This window comes from Crotalus tigris, unplaced genomic scaffold, assembly GCF_016545835.1.
Source record: "Crotalus tigris isolate CLP2741 ecotype Arizona unplaced genomic scaffold, ASM1654583v1 scf7180000024383.4638030, whole genome shotgun sequence".
NCBI classification, from domain to species: Eukaryota; Metazoa; Chordata; class Lepidosauria; order Squamata; family Viperidae; genus Crotalus; species Crotalus tigris.
In genome coordinates this window covers 3,850,904-3,858,301 of record NW_024100553.1, presented here as the reverse complement: position 1 = coordinate 3,858,301, position 7,398 = coordinate 3,850,904, and positions in this window count along the sequence as shown.

The following is a 7,398-nucleotide window of genomic DNA, read 5'->3' as shown; positions in this document are numbered from 1 at the left end:
ATTGGGATTTTTTTAAAAAATATGACTTAATGAAATATGTGAAGCCAACAAAACTTTTTTTGTTGCTTCCCCCCCCCCCCGAGGCAACTGCAGTACTTACCTTAATGCCAAATCAAAGATGTTGCTGTTACTGCTTTTCACTTCTAATTTCCTAATCCTTCCTGTTGCCTTCTGTGGATTTCTGCTTTCTACCAGCCCAGAACTGATGGATACTTCTGCAAAGTAAAGTGATAACCAAAACAATTCCATCCACTTTGTTTCTTCTTTTTGCTATAGGGTTGAATGTTAGCTGCCAACAAAAGAATTTCCCTTGTCAAATGGCAGAAACTTTTAGAAGCTTTTCTCAACTTTTAGTTTTATGTATTTATTTGCCACCTTTATTATTTTGATAAATATCTCCAAGTGGCTAACACAATTAATACACCTTTCTCCTCCTATTTTCCGCACAACAATAACCCTGTGAGGTGAGCTGGGCTGAGAGAAAGTGACTGGCTCAAAGGCGCCCAGCTGGCTTTCTAGTCCTAAGGCAGGACTAGAACTCACTGTCTCCCAGCCTGCCTTAACTACTAGACCAAACAGGTTTTGTTCGTGCCTCCAGATGTATATTAGATTTATGTTCCATCTTTCATTTAAGACAGTGTTTCCCAAACTTGACAATTTTAAGGCATGTGGACTTCAACTCCCAGAATTCCACAGCCAGCATTGCTGGCTGTGGAATTCTGGGAGTTGAAGTCCTCATGCCTTAAAATTGTCAAGTTTGGGAAACACTGATTTAAGAAATAAGGTCCTTTTCTAACAGATGTGTGGTGGTTTCAGTTGGAACTCTAGATAGAAGGAAAAGCCGAATATTTCCCTGTGGGAGGCTGCAAATAAAGAATTACAACTGCCTGACTTGTTTACAATATTATAATTGCACCCACATGGTCACTCATGAGATGGCCAGTAGTGACCAAAGTTGTATTTTTGGCATCCAGCAGAAAAAATAAACACAGACATAGGTTTCTTCTCTCATTGAATTTGACATTAGGATTCTCTACAGGTAGTCCAAAAGTTACAGCCGTGACTGAGCCCAAAATTTATGTTGCTAAGTGAGAAATTTGTTAAGTGAAGTTTTGCCCCATTTTACAACTTTTCTTGCTACATTTGTTAAGTGAGTCACTGCAGTTGTTAAATTAGTAACATGTTTGTTAAGTGAACCTGGCTTCCCCATTGAGAAGGTCAGAAGGTCGCCAAAAGTGATCACGTGATCCCAGGACAGTGGAAGCACCATAAATCTGAGTCAGTTGTCAAGCATCTGAATGTAAATCACATGATCATGGGGAATGCTGCAACACATGTAAGTGTGAAAAATGCTTGTAAGTCACTTTTTTCAATGCTGTTGTAACTTTGAACTGTCACTAAGTGAACTGTTTTAAGTTGAGGACTATCTGTATTTCATTTCAAATGTTATTCCTTAACTCCCCTTTATTTATAATTTAATACTTATTCAATATATTAGCTATGTTTCAACTAAGTCGATTTTCAAGATGCTAAAAACTTAAAACGACTTTAAATGCTTCTCATTTTGGGGCATAGTAGTGATCCAACCATTGCGTGTGTTCTTTTTTTTTTTTTGTAACTTAAAACATTGGTTTTATTATTGTTTTCAGTAAAGTGGTGGTGACCCTTTAATACTGCCAACACAGCAAAGCAGTGGGCAATCAACTAATGCTAAAAGAGCTTAACACAGCTAGCAGTCTGTGATGTAAGCCCTGCACAATCACATTGCACGGTACTAACTGCACACTGTGGAATGATTAATGGACATCAATTTTTTCTTCTTCTATTATTAGGTAAATTTTTAGATATGTACAAACTTAAGGTCATTCAGTTAAACTGTGTAATGTCATGTCTTTTAGCTGAGTTCAGTTCCTGATTACTAGTTACTCATAAAGACATCCATGCTGTGGAAGTAACTTGCCTTTGCTTTCTTCTGATATTTTTTTCTTAATTGTATTGCTTAATCTATGGTCCTGGTGGTGATCCCATTGTCTCCCATTAACTCCATTCCTTCTTAATTTTTTTTATGAGAACAGTGTTGGGTAAGTATTGCTGGGTCTGTGCAGTAGGAAATAATCAGAAGCTATTCACTGGGTTCACTCATTGTGAGGAGCTGTCATTTTATATGTTTGGGTTTGATTTAGCATGTTTGATTTAGCATGTGAATGCTGCCATTGAGATTTTTAACCATGGCGTAATTTATATTGCCACCTACTCATGGCAACTCAAGGTGGCTTACAGGAAATAAAAATACAACATAAAAGAAAACTAATAAAAATAAAAATAATAAAATAATAACCTCCCATCCCAGCCATAACACACACTCATACCAGCCATTTAATAGGCTCCATTCTGCTGTAAAACCAGGTCTTCAGGACCCTTCGAAAGAATGTCACAGAGTGAGGGCCAGTCTAATTTCTGGAGGGATGATGTTCCAGTGGGAGGGGGCCATCACAGAGAAGGGCCTTTTTCTGGGTCCCGCTAGATGTATCTCTTTAGGGCAGGGCTTTTCAACCAGTGGTATGGCTACCACCTGTGGTACATTGGCACCTGACAGGTGGTACGCGACCATCCTAGAAAAGTGGTAGCGTGGGAGGGGAATGAGCTGAACTGGTGGCAGCACCACACAAGCCTGAGTGAGAGATGGCTGGAGTTGCAGGGCTGTCAGGGCTCAGCGGAAGCGCCAGGATCAGCGCCAGGCTCCAGCTGGAGCTCGATGCTGATCCTGGTGCTTCTGCTGAGCCCAGAAGAAGCGCCGGTCAGCTGGAATGTTGCAGCATCTTCAGGGTCTTGTGATTTACATTCAGATGCTTGGCAACTGATTCATATTTATGACGGTCACAGTGTCCCAGGGTCATGTGAAGTGACCAAAACCTGCTGCAACTACCCAGCAGACAGGGGGAATAAAAACCAAACACTCCCCCACCCCACCCCCACTGCCAATCCTCAACAGAAATGCTCAGACCAATGAAAACCTCGGACAGGAGGAAGAGCGTGGCCGGGCGGGCAGGCAGGTGCCTTGCTCGGCTGTGCTGGGGGGGGGGGCACTTTTTTCAGTGCCATTGTAACTCTGAACAGTCACTAAGCTGTTGTAAGTCGAGGACTACCTGTACTTTATCACTTTTTTCCTTTTTGGGGGGATCATCAAGTTTTTGACACCTTGCTAGGCGACTGGTGGTACTCGGATGTTGCCATATCCTAAAAGTGGTACAATGGGTGAAAAGCCCTGCCTTAGGGGATGGGACCTGCAACATTCTTTGCCTCCCTGCTCTAGTGGGTTGAGTGGATGTGACTGGCAAGAGATGATCCCTCAGATAATGCAGTGTGCCCCATTGTGTGAACCCAGCTCATTGTAATCTACTCAGCAACCCACAGAAAGAAAACAGTAGCTTGCTGCAATCAGTTTAACTATTTTAAATTCCCTGCCGCAATATATGGGAATATATGGTACTTTAGATCAATGTTTTATAACCTTGGCAACTTCTGGGTGTATGACTTCAATTCCCAGAATTCTCATCTATGGCCATGTTGGCTATGGAATTCTGGGACAGGAAGTCCACACATCGGGAAATTTGCCGAGGTTGGGAAACAGTGGTTTAGATGATTCTGAAAAAAGAAAATCAATCCAGCCAACTCCAGAAGAAAGTCAAACCTCCCATGGCTGTTAATAATCTCCCTATGAGCCTAGCCATGTGGTGCTCCTTTGGGCTGGTCTCAGTCCTTGGAGGCCCTGCATATTTCCCCTCTCTGACTCGTGGAGAATATCGTTAACTAACCGCAGGGCTAGGGAGGAAGGGAAAGAGCAGTCCATTTGTGCCCCATGTCCGGACAGGATGTCAGGGCTCCTTGTTAAGAGACATATCACACAAAGGCCGACCTGTGGTTGAATGTCTAGATTGAAAGCCTAAAAAAAAAAAAAAACCTCCTTGCCCTGGAGGAAGCAGATTGAAAGGAATGGGAGGGCAAAGTGGGGAAGGAGAAGTCTGGGACACACCCTGCTGCATCTGACTGAGGGAAATGCATTTTGTGTGTGCGGCCCTATTGCTCCCTGCTCCCCATCTCGCAGCCCTTTCTATGAATGGCCGAAGGGCCTTCTTTCTCTCTTATTAGGTTTGGTTCCAGCTTTCCATTCAAGTCTGATGCCTGAGCCTGTACGAAGCAACCATGAGCTGTAGCAAATGAGTTCACTGCATGACTGCACAGACAACTGCCCTTTCAAGCAAAGTTCAGCAAGGTTGAAGGTGACTGGAAAAGGGGCTGACTCCAGCTCTACTTACGCTGCAGTGACACTGCAATAGCTGAGCTTCCCAATTTGAACAGACTGCAATGCTATCGGTTTTTGTCATCAGCCTTCGCTAACAACTGGGAGGTAAGGAAGGCCAGCTCATCTTAGAAAAGCTGGAAATTGACTCTTCTCAAACTTGAAAGGTGAGAGGGGCCATCTCTTACAAGAGTGTGCAGGATCAGCCATTTTGCTGCCTTAGACAATAGGAATCACACTTCACCGTGCCCATTCCATGCACCAAACTGATCATGGTCTTATTTACACCCTGGTTGCAGTTGTAGTTCACTTTTTCTCCAGAAATTTAACCTGGGATTCACGGTCTTCCTCTTTTGTCATCCATATTTTAACTTCACAGCAACCCTGAGAGATCAGCCCCTCCCATTTCTTTACCGGTACAAGATATGCCTTGCCAGATGCAGCTGCTTTTTCTACTAATGGCAGTGCTGGCCTTGGGGAAAATAGGAAATACTTAAGGTCCTTGAGCAAGGAGGCCACTGAAAAATGTAAGAAGCAGCTAGGCAAAGCAGTGATTCTGGAGAACGATGATCCTTGTATAGCAGGCAGAGTGTCGGTAATTAATAAATACTGGTTTAGCAAGTGGTACAGCTTGGCTAACTTGCATGAGTAATCTTGAGTAGAGAATTCTGAAGCAAAGGAACAGTTTGCTGCACACGAGGCTTACGAGAACATTGGCTTGTTCTCCTTTCGGTTCTTAAAACCATGAAGGAGAGGAGGTGCTCCAGACAGGCCTCCAACAGCTGTCCAAAGCAACTTTGACAACAGCCCTTCTTAAGTGCAATTGTAGAATGGGAAGTGGATTCCTACGAGTGAAAGGGTGAAAGGAATCGGCTGGAGAGCATCTTTCAGTTGTGCTTCACTGCTAACACAGAGCCCGCCGAGCAGCTTGAAGAGTTGTTGGGTCTCCTGCAGGCCTTGGGCGTTGGCTTTAGCCCAGAGGAACTGAGAGCCGGATGCTCAAGACCAGGCTTGGCTTATTGCCGGATGATGATAGCAACAACGGGGTGAGCAGGGCAGCCAGGCCCTCCCACTCCCCCGCCTCCCACCCAGAGCCATTACCTCAGCCCCTCAGGAATCTGGCCTTGCAAGGATGAAAGCTGCTGGCGGGAGGCGGTGGGAGGGATGAGAGATTAGGAGAGAGAGGGATGGAGATAGACCCAAGAGTCATTGAGAATTCCCAGCTGGGTGGGAGATGGTGTCTCTTCCTTAGAATGGGAGCCCTGCGAGACAGAACTGCTGGGTCTGTTCTCCAGGGCTACTGTGGGTGAGGGAGCATACAGTGAGGTGGTCTTGTTGGAATAAAGTTGGGGGGTTGGCTAGATTTCAGGATTTCTTTCCCCTTATTACAGAAAGAGCATTACATCAAAGCCAAGAGAAGCAGCACTTCTGGCTCTGAAAAGAAAGACAGGCAAGCATGACTTCAGGGACAGATGTATTGTAAGAGTGCCTGCCAACTCCTCATGTCCCTGAATGGCTTCCTTTCTTGCTCGGAAGATTGCAGCATCAATAGAAGAGACTTCCTATTAATGGGATGGGTTGTTGCCTTGGGGTCAAGAGGGGAGTTGAGCAATGGGCACTTGGAAGGGAAGGGTGGGGCAGTCAGTCAGCTGTGCTTCTGCTCTTGCTTGCTTGTGAGATGGGGTTAGAGATCCAAGGCTAATGTTAGCGGGCATTCAAGAATGCAGCAACACTAGGAAGAAATAAATATTCATAAATCATACACAATTGAGGGGGTGAAAAGCCCCCAGAGTTATCGGTTACATATAAAGCTGCCCCTTTCACATGGACATCATTGCCTAATTCCTAGCTTTATAGAAAAGGGAGCTAAGCTTTTTTTCTCAGAGATAGGAACAGGAGTGTGAAGGCAGAATGGGGGTGGGGTAGGCAAAACGCCAGATCTATTCAGGCCTGTTCCTGGCTGATGAAAGCAGGGAGGGAGGGCACTGGAATCTCTCCCCTATAAGGCAGCCACTCCAGTTTAGGGCTGTGTTTACACTCAGCTTAGGTGACTCAGCTCCAGGCCTGCATTCCTGAACTCTGAAATGGGGTGGATGAGATGGGCAAGTCTTGAGTTGAAAAGCTTGAAGGGAATCAGAGGAGTGGGCTTGCAAAAGCAATCAACCACCACTGTTTTTTTAGGGAGAGGCAAAGAATTAAGAGTCAAGAAGAACTATATTATAACTTGATGACCTAGAAAAGGGTTAAGGGTACAAGGGATATTTAAACTGCATAGCTGCAATGGAAAACAAATTCTCATGGTGTCTCGGCGCCCTCTGCTGGCTAAATCAGAGACGTTGCTTTCCTTGTTACTTCTGTTGAGTGTCAGATAACAAAGAATACCCGGTACTTCATTCTTACCTGCTGTGTCAGATTCAGATTTTCTGGATGAAGGAAAGGCAGTGTCTTGAGCATTGATACTATTGTTTCACGATGATTTTTTAAAAATCCAATTGTACTACGTTTTATATTCACAATTATGCTTTATGTGTGTATTATTTCACCAATATTTTCTAACTCCAACTTTGAAGGTATAAATTGTACTTTCATTTACTCTATTCAAAACAGCATAGGACATTTGCTTATAGCAAACAATTATTGCAAAGGTTAAAAAAAGAACACTGGAGAACGTGTGAAATAAGCCACCATTTGAATCCTATTGTTCATTCATAATCGACCAAATTAAGCTAATGTCTGTCCTGACTGCCAATCCATTCAGTAGGTAAAAGGGCATACATACAAGCAAAATTGCACCATCTCCCATATTTCACATTTTTAAATTAAGACCAAATTAGATCCATTCCTTCTCTTCTGGAGTTAGTGGAATTGTACCTTGGAGAATACTGTGCCAAATGAGACAATCTAGTAAAGGTAACTAGACTAAAAAAGAAGTAGGTATTAAGTCTGAACAATCTGCGTGGGTAATGTCTACGTAAATGTATATAGATGTGCTGCAATTTATATTCTGCAAGTATTAGTGTATATAGCACATTGAATTTAAGTAGAGGATCCTTATAAACTTTGACCCCAAATATTCTCCCCACCCCCAGGAGTACTTC